This window comes from Malaclemys terrapin, chromosome 11 (assembly GCF_027887155.1).
Source record: "Malaclemys terrapin pileata isolate rMalTer1 chromosome 11, rMalTer1.hap1, whole genome shotgun sequence".
Taxonomy (NCBI): Eukaryota; Metazoa; Chordata; order Testudines; family Emydidae; genus Malaclemys; species Malaclemys terrapin.
In genome coordinates this window covers 57,146,988-57,162,972 of record NC_071515.1, presented here as the reverse complement: position 1 = coordinate 57,162,972, position 15,985 = coordinate 57,146,988, and the positions used below count along the sequence as shown (strand labels likewise).

The following is a 15,985-nucleotide window of genomic DNA, read 5'->3' as shown; positions in this document are numbered from 1 at the left end:
CTGCTAAACTCATTGAGCAAAGGGTATGAGGACTTTATGTTTGACATGCTGGACTGGAAATGAGGAGGTCTGAGCTCTATTTCAGGCTCTGTTAAAAACTTCCTATATGATCTTGGGCATCTCATTAATCCTTCAAAGACTTTTGCAGGTTAGTAGCCCTACTGAAACAAACTGGAATACTCACATGCATAAAGTTAAGCATGTACTTAGTCTTTGCAGGATAAAAGCCATAATTTCTCTGTGTCCCAATTCACCATAATCATTCTTACCTCACAATGGTGCCGTAAGGATATATTCATTAAAGGTATACTTTCAACTTGAATATTTTGAATGAACTGATTTTTTTAAAATCAATTTTCTGGTAAATTTACCTTCAAGTAGTATGACCTGATTTTTTTAAAATGTCTTAAAAAATTAAAAGGACTGTTCTGTTCCCTTGTTGATGCTTATAAAGGTATTTAAACAAAGAAGGAAACAACCTGCACACTGACTATGCAGAGGAAACAAAGTATATATTATTTAAATGAAAATTAACTGCTGTTTAATTCAGAAAGTAAGCAAACTAGAAAGAGAAAAAAATTGTTGCTAACTTCTATCATTTTTAGTAATCATCTTTGATTTTACTTGTAACATATTAATTAAAACATTTTAAGATAGAAATATGATTTTCAAGTTGACTGTGTTCTTTTAATGTTTCTGAAGCATTTCGATGCTATAATAGGTGCACCGCAGAAAAATGTATAAGTAATAAAGGAGAGATGGGCATTCAAAGGTGGAGGATATGTTGCAGAAAGGCATCATTTACATAAAATAGTGCTTTTTGTTCTTGCTCCTTTCTCACAAAAACACACACACACACACACAGCTGTTCTTTCTAGTAATGGACCAAAATGCTGTCAAATATAGCAAACAGGTTAAGTTTATTTAGTGCTGATTGGTGACTAATCTATTGTTTTTAAAAGCTGTTCATCAGACAATGGGTTTAAAGTCTTTTCAAAATTAAAAATAAATCATATAAAAGTGCTGCAAGACTGCACATTTTCTCAAATCATCTTAAAGTATCTATGGTTGACATATTTCTCAGTGCATATGGCAGGCAAGAAAGTTCCACATTAATAATAATAGTATGAATCCATTTTTTTCTATTCATATTTATTATTGTAAAAAATAATATATGCACACACACACTTCAAATGTGCTTTCTTTTATTGCCATGAAATCATTAACACCTTTAAATAAGATCCTACCTACCATTGCATATTAAAAGTTTTGAGCTTAGTGGATTGCAATAGACATGGTCTTCTCACTAAAGACTTTGACTTGTATCCCTAAAAGTTGAACTGATTTCAAATAGACAATCAGGCTTCATGTTCCACATAAATAAGCAGAGATGCACCAGATATTTCCCTCTGTGCTGGGAAGTTATGAATATGGGAGTCTGTCATAGGACATTCCAAATTGCAACATACTCAGCAGGTAAGGAGAACTCTAATGGAAAAGGACTTACGCTCTACAACTGGTCCTGGAATCAAGAAATATGAGATCAGAGATAGACAGCAGAGGTATATCCCTGCCACTCAAAACAAGAAATTACTGGTCTCTTGCTCATGGATCCATCTTAGCATTCCTATTATTCAAGATGGAATGCAGTGACTGTGGTTTTGTGGGGGCGTGGTTTGAGCCTCCATTTCTGGAAATATTCCTCCATGGTATTTAGGTCCCCATTCAAGGTGGACTCTATGTCGCTGAAGGTGGCTGCTTGTCTTGCAACTTCAACTCTCATGAAGCTTGGAAAGCCAAATGGAGTTCACAAGAAGTCACAAATAAATACCTTTGAAAGACCTGATGCAGAAGATCCCTGGTTTTGATCTCCCGCGAAACTCATGGGCAACCCTAAACTGCATCTGCACAAATCATGGCAGATGCGGATACTTGCTGCACAAATGGAAAATTAAAGACTCTCCAATGTGCAGCTGTGGTCTCCCAGAACAGACCATGGAACATAACTCAATACACGATTCACAAATACAAAGGAGGCATCACAGTGATACAGTCTACTTCTCCTGATGCACTTATCTGGCTTAACCATCTGAATGTAAAATTATAGTTGTTCTCTACATCTACATCAGCCACACTAGCAATGGAAGCATTTTTTTATCCACTGCAAGGCGATCCTCAGTAGCAAACATCCTGACCAAGCTCAGAAGAGAAAGAGACTTACAACTCTAATAGTTCTGTTCTGGATGAATTAGATATGACTCAAAACCCTGCCAAATGAGGCTGCCATCATGCTGAGTGTGGAAATAGATGATTACTCAGAAGCAGGGCACCTTTTTCCTTCTCAGCCCAAGACATTCTGGTTCCCAGAAGTCTGTCCAAAAGGACTTAAAACTGTAAAAATGAAAAGTGTGCACTGTCGTGCAGACAGGCCCTTGAGGACTCCTGTTGATTTTCCTCTTTGTTTGTCTGTCTCTAAATTAACCAGCCAATCATCCAGCCGTCATTCATCACCTGTCCACGTGCCAACTATGTGGAAGCTCTACTACATATACTTGGCATGAATAGATATTTGACTTTTTATATGGAGAAGAATAAAGCCTTAAAGTCCACCAGTGCTTTATTTCTTTTGACACTAACTCAGTAAACAATGCTATCATCAAAAGAGCCATGTTTAAATTGTTATACGCTTCCATTTCTAACTGTTAACCTGGCAGTCCTGCAGTTAGGTGATGTCATTATTCAAGTTATCGAATATGTGGTGACCTTGGTTATAACCTCAGTTCTAAAAGCAATGCAACCAGCTACAAGAGCCGAGTGGCCACTCTGGAAAAGACCTGAGGTGCCAAGGTGTACTACTAAATTAAAATCTCTGCTGAATGTTCAATGGCACTAAAAAAAAACCCACAATGAAAATATTAGCAGCATAAGAATGGGAAAGAAAAGAATAGTGAAAAATAATGCCATTATTGAAATCAATGATATGCCCTCACTTGGAATACTGTATTCAGTTCTGATCGTCCTAACTCAGGGGTTCTCAGACTGGGGGTCGGGACCCCTCAGGGGGTCGTGAGGTTATTACACGGTGGGGTCGCGAGCTGTCAGCCTCCACCCCAAACCCTGCTTTGCTTCCAGCATTTATAATGGTGTTAAATATATAAACAAGTGTCGCACTCAGAGGCTTGCTATATGAAAAGGGTCACCAGTACAATAGTTTGAGAACCACTGACCTAACTCAAAAGAGATTTAAAAAAAAAAAAACAGAAAAAGAAGGATTCAGATATGAATAATAAAAAATACTAGAGTAAAGGAAATATTTCCATATGAGGGTGAGAAAAGACACCGAAAGACTCCTACTGATTAATTTAGATAGGAGATTTATAAAGAAGAGATAGGACTGAGGTACATAATCTAATGTATGACACAGAGAGGGTAAACTAGGCACTCCTAATATGAGATGACATGGGAAGATTAAATGAAATTTAAAAGCAACAAATTTAGAATTTATAAAAAGAACTATTTTTTACACAATACATAATAAGCCTGTTGAACTCATTGCCGCAAGATATTGCTGAGGCCAAGAGTTTAGAAGGACTTAAAAAAGGATCAGATTTTATAGTAATAATTAGATCACCACAAAATCAGAGAATAGGAATTTTTAAAAAGCCTATAAATCTTCAATATTCAGAGCATAAGACAGGGTGCTGGACAAGATGGATATTAGTCTGATTTAGTACAGCGATTACTATGAGTCTGTTTAAGGCTCCATATACACAAGAACTAGGACCAGTTTAATTAAAGGTGTCTTTCTGAACTGATTTAATTAAACCAGCATAAAACTTTGGGTAGACACTCATCTCAATTTAGTTTAGGTTGACTCCTTACCAGCTTAATTTAAGCGGAAATAAACCACTCAAAAGAAAAGAGTGCTATGCAAGGTTTTGTAGCAGTTTAGGTAAATCAATTTTCAAATCAATTTCTGTTAAATCAGTGTAATGACTTTCTCACGTAGATAAGCCCTAAAATGATTAGTGCCGCAGAAATTTTTGGAGTGGGCATAAGAAGCACTATGCTCAAAAATTCACTTTTGGAGGAAAATTAGTAGTTTTAAACTACCACTCCTTTTGGTTAAAATATCTCTAACAATAGATTACATGAAAGTTAGTTTACTTAGATTGGATTGTGAAGGAATACATGAAAGACAAAATCCTCAGCACAATTAGAAGTCGTTTTTCTTTCTTACTGCTATCTTTTTATCTTATTTTTATCTAAAAGATCCTGTTGCTTTACAAAATTACTGAACTATCTTGTGACACTGATGTTAGGTGTGAAATTTATTTATTGTCAACTATTTGAAAAGGAGAATGATGGCTCTAGATTAAGAACAGGAAGGACAACAAGACAGTACCAAGAGTAAAATTCAGAATGAAGTGTGGAACTGAGTAATATTGTAGACAGTAACAATATCAAAAAGAGCCAGATATCTAACTGCTACGTTATTATCTAAATTTTATTAATTTTGCTTTACTGTTGAAGTGTGAATCAACGCTTCCCCATGTTATCTCAATGGGCAGTTCCCAAATAACCATGCCTTTTCTTTACATAGGTCATATGCCAAAAACAATTACAAATACCCACAAACCAATCTGACTTTTATTAAAATGCTTTTTAGATTATTTTTTTCATGGAGACCAAAATATACAAATTTGGGTGCTTCAAGTTAGGCATCTAAATCCAGACTAAGACACTTAATTCATAGGCAGTCAAATTTTCAGAGGCACCAACCATGCATAGCTTCCACTCAATCCAATGAGAGGTGCATCTCTTCTTTTCTGAAAATCAGGCCATAGGTATGTAAACATGGATTTAGATGCCTAATTTCAGACATTCTATTTTGAATATTTTAGCTGTATTTCTTGCTGCCCTTGTTTTTTTCTTTTAATTGTGTGATATTTGTGAGCTTGGTGAGATTTCTTTGAAAAACAAAACAAAGTTGTGAGCTTAGATAACAGGTACAGTTGGGTCTTCTCATACACTCAAAGCTCCACTTTTTCATCTTCTAAACAAATTCATATGATCACCTAACAACTATTTACTTCACACCAAACCAGATATCTCCCTAAAGCCTAGCAATATAGCCTCTAGGCATATTTCTAAAATAAAAGCACTGGATCTATGTATACTTAAAATTTGCATATTAAAGGAATGAATCAACTGTCACAGAAGTAGTACGGTAGTATAGTATCCAGTGATTGCTTACCTCTTAGCACAATTAAAAATTCATCTATGTATCTATTTTATGAAAAAAATCTAACTACGATAACAAATTATATTTACTTTCCAAATTGTACTATCAGAGGTGCTACTGATATTCAAGTCATTCTAAACCTTTATAAGCAATTAACATATTGGACATTTTAATAGGACACAGCAGGGCAGAGAATTAGTTGTCTATATAAACCAGGTCTAGGTGATAGTGGATGATAGCCTATACTATTTGCATAAATATTTTCTTTATTCCTGCTTAGAGGTTAATGAAATTGTGTAGCATTTCTATCTTTTTTTTTTTCTGGTAAATTACGTTATATCCTACTTTATATATTTACAGAATTAAATCATATTAAAATAAAACAACTGTCTTCATATTTCAGCTAATTTTTACTGCATTCTTCTTTTAACACCCTCACTACAAGTAAAACTACTGTTGTCTATTGTAACCCATAACTAGCATCTTGAAAAAAAGGCAAATTATAGAGCTTCAAACAAGAGCTATGTTAGAAGAAGAAATCTTTTTTTTTTTTTTTCTGGCACCACAGCAGGTCTGTAGCTTGCTGATTTTTTTTTAAATCAGCTTTATATATTGGCTGTTTATTTATTTGTAAGCTTTCAGCGAATATCAAATTATATTTAAAATTAGTGAATTCAGCCAAATCAAGTTTTGAAATAAAAACAGCAGAGTTGGTTGCAGTACAACAGAAGACATAGCTTAATACTGTAATTAGAGAAACTACAGAAAAAGATAGCTAGCAGTGTTCCAAGAGAAAAGTGGTTGTGTCCACATCATCACTTAAAAACCATTTTGATTCAAACATCTTTAGTGTAATTCCAGTGAATGCAAAGGAATTATCCCAGGATGAATTTAACCCTTTATGTGCTAATGCAACTGAATTAATTGAGGTTGCTAAGAAATTCTTCAAAATCACTATAGAAAGATGGTACTACCAATATTCGTTACACTATCTGTAGCACCAAGAAGAAAAATATGTTGATTATTAGGGAAAAAGAAAAGGACTTAGCCAAAAATCTAAGAAAACATACTTCCAGTGATCACTCTCATCACAGCTGGGTTCTGGGGGATTTGTGTGTATTAGCTGGGGGGGCACTGCAGGTGGACTCAGGGGGTGGGGGTTGTGGGTGTCTGGCCACCCAACTGGGCTCTGGGTTGGGAGGGGGACAGAGAAACAGGAACTGGATTGTCATAGGGGTTTCTTTAACTCTCTACTCCTGGGAGAATTTTTGTGTGTGTCTTTATTGTTCCAGACATATTTGCTCACAGGTATTTTGAAATAAATTACCAAAATAATTGAAACTGGTGTGATTATGTAATGTTATTTTGACAAAAAATTGCAGAGTTTTAAAATATTGTGCCCAGAATTTTTAAATTTTTTGGCACAGAATGCTCTCAGGAGTAGTGATACATCTATATCTTCTACTAATCTACTGCATATACTACACTGGTAATACAGCCTCAAACAAATCTTTTTGTGCTGTGGTCTTTTTCTAAAGGATATCTTTGCAACCTACCCTAATTTGTTGGCTGATTTATTTATTTTGGGAGAAAGATACCTCCTACAGATGTTGAAAGAATTGTCCAGCTATACTTAGAACTAATCATAACTCCTCTTCCCTATATCAGCTTAATTAAGCAAATAGTCATAGGGCTTGTCTACACTGGCACTTTACAGCGCTGCAACTTTCTCACTCAGGGGTGTGAAAAAACGCATCCCAAGCACAGCAAGTTTCAGTGCTGTAAAGTGCCAATGTAAACAGTGCACCAGAGCTGGGAGACACATCTCTCGTGGAGGTGGGTTTTTTAGAGAGCTGGGAGAGCTCTCTGCTGTGACTACACAAGCCAAGTTAAAGCGCTGCCACAGCAGCACTTTAGCATTGCCAGTGTAGACTAGCCCTTGGCTGCCACTCCCTCTTCCAAATTGACTCACTGTATAATTCTCCTCCCATCCTTAGAAATCAGTGAAAGTTGTCTGACCTGACATTAGAGGGTCCAGAGGCTATACATCTCTCTACTCTCACTTTTCCTAATATATGTTTTTAATGTAATTTTCTAATGAGAAGAAATTGTTAAGTGTTTTCATCCCCAACAGGATTGTTTTTGTCTGACATAACACAATAATGAGGAGCATCCATGTTAGGTTTATTTTGTGTTATCCTCCAGTCAAGAAGAGGATTTTGACCCCCTCAAAGTCCCAAATAAGCCAATGTTGAAAAATCACCCTATAGATCATCACCAGTAGCTATCAGATAATCTTTTGAAATGACTAGCCTCTCCCAAGAGCCACTCTTAATGATATTTACAAAGACCTGTAATGAAAACACTAAGGTTTGGTTGAGGGACAATTACAGTAGCACAATAATTACTTAAATGAGTTGCAATAATCAATACTAAAGCAACACTAATATTCCAAAATGTACATAATTTAAATCTCCTGAAATAAAAATGGATGTTTCATACATAAACTAGTAATTAATATGATTCATAATTCTCAACTATTGCCTTATAAAACATACCGTAAGTGCACACTATATAATAGGTTGTCACATCACATGAAATGTTCAGGAAAAATGTCTATTCTAGTCAGATATCGTCTGTCAACTGAAGTAAAAAACATATGATCTGAATATCTAAGAAATAAGTAGCACAGGGGTCGGCAACCTCTGCCACACGGCTTGCTAGGGTAAGCACCCTGGCGGGCCGGGCCAGTTTGTTTACCTGCCGCGTCGGCAGGTTCAGCCGATTGCAGCTCCCTCTAGCCGCGTTTCGCCGTCCCAGGCTAATGGAGGCTGCAGGAAGCGGTGCAGGCAAGGGATGTGCTGGCCGCGGCTTCCCACTGCCCCGGGACAGCGAACTGCGGCCAGTGGGAGCCGGGATTGGCCGAACCTTCCGACGCGGCAGATAAACAAACTGGCCTGGCCCACCAGGGTAAGCACCCTGGCGAGCCGCTGCCAGAGGTTGCTGACCCCTGAAGTAGCATATCAAGTACCCACAAGATGTGAGCAACTTCTACCGCTGCAGGCTATTTTGACATTAGGTACTTTACTACTTTTAATGACCAGGATCCTATGAACATGAAATAACCAAGATCACATTCAGTGATTGAAATATGACATTGTTTTTCGATAATTTGTTAATGTTTATTATTAATATTGGAGTAGAGGTTACCACTTAAAATATTCTGAAGAACCAACCTTATTTTTGTGTTTAAATCATTGAAGGTGCGATGCAAACCCCTTTGGGCTAAGTGCCCTCATCAAAACATCTTGTAGGTATATTAAAAATTGAATGAGCATAAACAACTCCAACAGAGCAGAGCTTGAGATGGTATTGCAGTGATCTTTGCCTTTCATAAATATCAACACTTGGGACAGTGGGCATGGGAATAAGAGCAACTAATTATTGAACTTTGCTTAAGGGCACGTATGGTGTTCACTGCAGGTATCTCTATTGCTGCTTTTTGCCTAATGTATTGCTTCTCAAAGACTTCCACTAGAACAACTTGCTGATATACTCTAAAGCATTTCTAGTATACCAAACTGCTTTATATTCAGAAAGAAATACACTGTAACTTCTGAAAGATGTTGCTAAAAAGGAAAGAGCAGTTGGGAAACTGTATATGGCATACAAGTGAATAGTATCAAATTACATCTAAGAGACAAATTAAATTGTAATGGTGATACTTATTGCAGAGACTGTTTTTTGATGAAAATATTTATTTTTTCTAAACAGCAGATAAAAAGAAATCATATGTAATTAATAATATCTTATTATGGCAAACAGTTTCAATCTTTGATTTTGCAGTATTATCCAAGCTATTAGCTTGATGTCTGCTTAGAAAACAATATTAATTCACAATTTGCATACATATATTTTTATACTGATGCTATTAAAAAACTGATTTGGGGGGTCTTGGGGACTTCGGTTGGTTGTGTGGTTTTCTTTTATTGGGTTGTTTTTGCAATTTCCATAAAACGAATTTCTCTAAATACAATAATGATTTGTAATTACTAAATACTTCAGTCTAGTGAATAGTTTTATACTGATGTTAAATGTTTCTTCTCTGATACATACACAAAATATGGGCCATGTTACTGGGTCTGGCTGAGCTGGGATCAGTACAGAACCTGGATGGAGGGAGGAAGAAAAGTAAGCCATTTTGCTAATGCCCTGATTCCGAGCATGATTTAGAAGCGCCTAACAGCGGCTCTAAATTATGCCAACAGAAATGGTCACTGAAGAACAAGCCCACTGGCTGGAGCACTGAGCATGGTTTCAGCCTGTCTCCTACGTTAGCTTTAGGCCACCATGGGATGTGACAGGGAAGCCCACAACTGCCACTCTGGGGCAGTATTAAGTCTCCTTTGCACTACTGGAGCAGTGCAAAGACAATTAAACCTAGGCTGAGAATATGGGCCAATAACAATTTAAACAGCTTTCATCCCCTCACATTTTAGACCCTGAAAGATCCATCAAAACATAAGAGTGACCATACAGTAGCAGACCTAAGGTCCATTTAGCCCAGTATCCTGTCTTCCAACAGTGGCCAATGCCAGGTGCCCAAGAGGAAATGAATAAAACACCCATTCCCAGCTTCTGGCAAACAGAGGGTAGGGACGCCATCCCTGCCCAACCAGGCTAATAGCTATGGATGGATCTAGCCTCCATAAATTTATCTAGTTCTTTTTTTAACTCTGTTATAGGTGTGGCCTTCACAACATCCTCTGGCAAAGAGTTCCACAGGTTGACTGTACATTGTGTGAAGAATTACTTCCTTTTGTTTGTTTTAAACCTGCTGCCTATTAACTTTATTTGGTGACCCCTAGTTTTTCTTTAATAAGGAGTAAATAACACTTCCTTATTTACTTTCTCCACACCAGTCATGATTTTATAGACTATCATATCCCCCCTTAGTTGTCTCTTTTCCAAGCTGAAGAGTTTTATTAAAAACTCTCATCATAATCTCCTCCGTCTCAAGCACTTTATAAACTATAGTCTCAATCCTGCAAAAATGTCCCATCATGCTTAGTCTCATTGACTTCAGTCATCAGCAGATTAAGACAGGAATTGAAGAAGAATATCATTAAACTATCATTATGAAACTGCAGAGGGAAATTTCATGTAGGAATTACCCAAATTGGAATATGCCCAACAAATAAGGTTCATGGGCCCAAGGCATCATAGGAGCTTTAGTAGCTACAAATAGTCAAGACTTTGGGTTATATCTCATCAGGAAGACAGCACCTTTAGCGCTACGATGACCATTAATGCACTGCAGAGGCACTGATTCAGAACTGATCCAGGACGGAAGAATGCCATATATCAAATCACCACCACTTCCAGTAGCAACCAGGGTTTTCTACGAGGTCTCCTATCCAAAAAACTTACCAAGCACATGCCTATTCAGTTTGTGATCAGATGTAATTACCGTTTAAGATGCTACAATTATAAGCAGTGTGTCCAATATCTGTGTAAGGAACTAAAATATCCCTAACTTTGATTCGCAGAATCCTTTTGTTGCTGCCTCACCAAGATATTTTTATTTTCACTGTTCTTAGTTTTCAGAAAATCAATCCAAATACTCTGAGAAGTTAATAAATTAAAATATAGATTTTAATTGCTAACAGTTATCAAAATGAATTTTCCTCTTTATATTTATTTTAGGAATCAGATTTATTAGATATAGAAATAACATTTTTAAAAAAAATCTTAAGATTTAGCAGTCATGTATTTTGACTATAGTTATAATTACTTTCTGAGGTAATGGCTAAACAATCCTGCTCTCGATTGCACTAGTACAAACCTGGACTAATTTCACTGACTTCATACAAGTTACCTAAGATTTACACCAGTTTAAATGAAAGCAGAAGTGGCCCAATAAGTCTAACTGGATATTTTCCATATAAAAAGACTCAATTTTTAAGCTAATAAACCTTATGCTCATTTCTTGATTTAAAAGGTTGGTGTGACTGGTAAACTGTAGTTTCAATATTAGAAATAATGAGGTAGCATAAACTCAAGAAATGCAAACTTCCTGAGCAAAACCAACAAGCTCTCGAGATATTATTTTGCAAAGCTTTTTGATTATTAACTATTTCCTCACTGAATGATTACAGTTTTTGTCATTTGGATTCACAGGTACAAAAGAATGCTGATTAAAATAAGAACTCTTTAGAGACAGGAAACAATTTTCCATGTAGTTTTCAGCCAGTGCCCCTTTAACAATGACTTTCAGAAGCTGACAAATATTATTGTAAAAATATAACATAAAAAAGCAGTAGCGATGTTCTGTAAACAGCATTAGCTCGTCAGCAAATAGCTTTTGTATTGGAAGGATCAGACAACATATGTAGCTTTAAATTCAGTCCATCTTCCTAGGATACAGCCTGGCCTGTTTTTACTCATTCTGCAGTGTGAAAACACGGTAACACAGAGATGTGAGTGAGTATGGATGACTATGACCAATCATGGAAACTATTACTTAAGTGAAAAGTCCTTATTCACACAAGCAAGGATTCCAATGGTCCTACTTGCATGAAAGGCTTTAGTGGGACTACGAACATGAATAAGGTTTTACAAGATTAGACTATGTTTGTACAATGTCATATATACCAATGCCCCTATCGACAAACATTTATTAATGTAACTTTTTGGAGAAGAATAGTCTCACTGAACTCAGTAAGAATACTCACATAAAATTATTCATATGTGTAAGTAAGTATTGCAGGATGTGGCCCAAGCTTTCTAAGTCAAGGTACAATTTTTTTGTATGTGATAAGAGTACAAGCCGTCGGTTCTAAGTCTGCTGCATCTTGGACCCCGCATAAAGTCTTTGTATTTCCTGGGTGCTGTTAACATAAAACTTGCAACAGGACTAGAAAGAATGTTCTCTTGCTTATTGTGCTGAAATTCTCTGGTACACTGTTTAACTGAAATGCAGAGTTATTCAGATGGATTTCAGAAACAGAGGTTTGGAATATTTTTCCATAAATGTAAATTTATTCTATTAACACTAGATCTCTTTACACAGATGTAGGGCCCTAATGGCACAGGCCTTACAAAGAACCAAAAATGTTTTTTGCGTTTCAGTGGACTAGACTGAGCACAATTAACAACATTTGCACATGTGAGTAAATGTAGTAGGCAGTTGATACTTAAACTTGGGAATATTATGTAAATATTATAAAGGCAGAGATGCCTAGAAAGAAATCATGATCTAGCTACTTTGATTTCTATGATTCAGTACAATGTGACTACAAAATATAATTTAAATGAACAACATCTAATTTAATTAAGTTAAACACCACATAAGAAAAAAATCTGCAAGACTCAGTGATCCCTTTTTGCTAGTAAGTGTAAGTAGCCATTTTGATCCCATTAACACAGCTTTGAGATGGATGATGTTCACCTGAAACAGTAAGTCTGAAATAACAAACAAAAACGTGAACTTCCTTACTTTGTTTCAGTTTTGGTGTATGCAAAGCATGAACACAAAAATACTTCATTCTCTTCCACTTCTGGTTTTCTATTAAAAAGAAAATTAAAGACATTTAATTTTCCCTCCAAATGTATTAAATGAACAGAAATATACAATCATGGATATTTTTATGGAAAAAAATCGCTTGCTAAACAGTTAGCTGGGGACAAACCTATCTAAACCAGAAATCGCCTATTTTAACAAATATTTGGAGTTTTTTTGTTTGTTTTTTTGTTTTGTTTGTTTTTTAATGGAGATATCCCATCTCCTAGAACTGGAAGGGACCTTGAAGGATCATCGAGTCCAGCCCCCTGCCTTCACTAGCAGGACCAAGTACTGATTTTGCCCCAGATCCCCAAGTGGCCCCCTCAAGGATTGAACTCACAACCCTGGGTTTAGCAGGCCAATGCTCAAACCACTGAGCTATCCCTCCTCCCTGCCCTGGGCCTGCAGATGTTTGCAAGATTTGGGCCAAAGTATATATATGGTTTGTGTTCTTCTGCTCCATTAATGGTAATGGAAGTCTAAAGGGTTCTCCATCCTGATGTTACCAAAATATATGTGGCTCCTCTTTTGTGCACTATTTCAGAGAAAGTCAACACAGAGACACTCATGCAGCTATATCAAAAAGATGTTCTTTTTCTTAAAATTTATGTTGGGATCCTAGCAATTCATCTGCCTCCATAAAATGTTTACAGTTTCAATTTCTATGGGGAGCCCAGCAGGCTTCAAATATTGAAGGACAGTTCTTATTGTCAAAACTGTCCGTTTTACAATGGATAGCTTCATTTTTACGACAGTTTCACAAAGAATATATATATTCCAGTTGCCAATAAATAAGTGTACTATAAAAAAAAGCCGAACACCACAAATGAGAATTTGCTCTGGGATCTTGCTACTTTAAATTATACAGTTAGCTTTCATTAACTCTGTTTAATACTGCTGCATTCCTTAAAAACAAAAATACAAATTAAACCATAAAAATGCAAAATAATGTTGTTGATAACCTTCATACCAGTAAACAGCTTTTTCATATCATGAGTTTAAGAAGACTTCAGCTTCTTTCAACCCAGATATGGTTCAAATGGTCTTGTAAAAGGAGGTTCTTTAAATTCACAATTTCAAAATTCCTTTCCTCTTTAGGCCTCCTCCTTCCAGATGCAAAACTCCACCCTAACACAAGATGAACAGCATTGCCTAGTGAACCAATTATAGTGCTTTAGAACCACCATATGCAGATGCTGGTCTCTCACTCCGCAGGCTAACAGTGGGTAAAAGCTCTGCTGAGACTGCATGTTTTTAGGGGAGAGTCTACTTCACCTCTTTGACCTCTCTGGCTGGTTAAATAAATGATGCTGGTGGGCTGTCTGGTGTCACTGACAGGAAGATGGTGGCTGGGAAACAATCTAGGGAATCCTCACAAGTTCATTAAGCTCTGGACAACTCTTGTGAGACATTAAATATACTGTTCTAAGTTGCAGGCTTTTCACCTTCACCTGCCTATACATAAATAAAAAAGCCAAATTAGCCTCTCCCGGATCTGGATAACATTCCTTTGTGCAATCCCCCATGCCACTCTATTGCCAGCATAGACCCTGATCCAGAAAAGCACTTAAACACATGTATAACTGTAAGCACATGAGTAGTCCTGTTGAAATCAATGGGAAAATTCACATTCTTAAATGTACATGTGCATAAAAGCTTTGCTGGATCCAGGCCCTAATGAGCTTGATGGCTCTGAGGGGTTGTTACTCCAATTAGAAATTCTGGCCAACACTTCTATAGCTCCAACTCTTTCCTAGGAAAATATTTGATATAGCTACATCTCATTTGTCCTCAAAAATATGAAAAGTATTTCTTAAAAAGGTGTGTCAAAACAGTGATTTAATCAGCTGACATACTGGAAATCACCTAAAATTAATAATTAACTGTTTACCAGAATCATGTTAAATTTCCAGTGGATACTATTCAAATTAAAATGGTCAGAAAAACCTGAAAAAGAACATAGTGTATAAGCCTATATATAAACATACATATACATACACAAGTGTCTATAAAGCACCAACACTTGTTTTACATCTGCCTTTACTTTGAAATGGGGAAAGCCCGTGTTACACCTCTTTGAAAAAATTAAACAAATCTTCCCCCACACCTCAGCCTCTTCCAAAACCAAAGTGCAGCATGACATTTGCTGCATGCACTTTCAATATACGCCTTACAAGCGCGTGGTAAATGCCTTCTTTTTAGAGATGATGCAAATTACAGGTATGCAGATGGAAATGCTAAAATGTGTTCTAGTTTCACTCTCAAAAGTACTCTTGAGACTGCAACCACACGATTCAAAACTATTTGTACTCCTTACTTCTGACACTCAAACCCATTCTCTTACTCTGCTTGCACAAAGACAGCATAAAGAAATGAAAAATATGTTTTTCCCATAAGTTTTAAAAGAAAACATATTTTAATCATTTGTTAGATAACAAGCACCTATAACTTAAAAGCTAAAACAGCTGACCAGAACTTGTGTGTTCTTCCTTCTGTACTTTCCTGTTTGAGCTATACTTTCAGTATCATATCAAAAGAAAAAAAAACAAAAAAACAAAAACAGGTTTAAAAAAAATTTTTTTTTTTCTTTTTTCAAAAAATAAGAGACTCCTACTTCATAACATAAGGTTTTCATTAGATTTTAAGCAAATGTTAAAAACAAAATAGATTCAATTTAAAAATATGATCTTAGCATTTACTTTTGTACCCTTTTCACAAAGGGGTTTAAATATATAGATCACTCACATGTACAAATTCTGAAGTTTTAGAAATTACACTCAAAATAATAATATTTATCAGATACTATATGATGTTGTATATGTTCAAAGCACTATACAAACTGTAATTAATCTACACAACATTCCTGTGAAGTAGGCAGGGGAGTGTTATTACAGATAGGATATTTAAAGATTCAGTACCAGGCACAGGAAGGTGAAGTGGCTTGCCCTTACAGTGAGCCAATGGCACAGCCAGTATTAGAACCCATGAGTTCTTGATTGCACTATCCACATTGCCTTTCACTTACATAGAAAAGGAACACAAGATGAAAAGATTTTTTTTTTAATTTTTGAAATCTTATTCTAGAAAGAAATGTCAATAATAGTCTGGGTAGTACAGAAAGGCATGGAAGTTTAGGTCATGAATTGGTCGACATTTTAAAATTCTGCCCATCTCTC

General features: G+C 36.2%; 1 protein-coding gene across 7 annotated transcripts in view; it reads right to left on the bottom strand.

Moving 5' to 3' along the window:
- Nucleotides 1–15,985, bottom strand: part of GTDC1 (glycosyltransferase like domain containing 1) — a 266,961-nt gene that overhangs the window by 215,468 nt on the left and 35,508 nt on the right. For 6 of the 7 annotated variants that reach the window (XM_054044312.1, XM_054044317.1, XM_054044315.1 and 3 more), the window contains one exon: nt 12,744–12,812. The exons of the other annotated variant lie outside the window; for it this stretch is intronic. The gene's annotated coding sequence lies outside the window, so the exon portion shown is untranslated. Of the gene's footprint in view, nt 1–12,743; nt 12,813–15,985 lie in introns of those variants that run through there. 7 annotated transcript variants of the gene reach the window in all.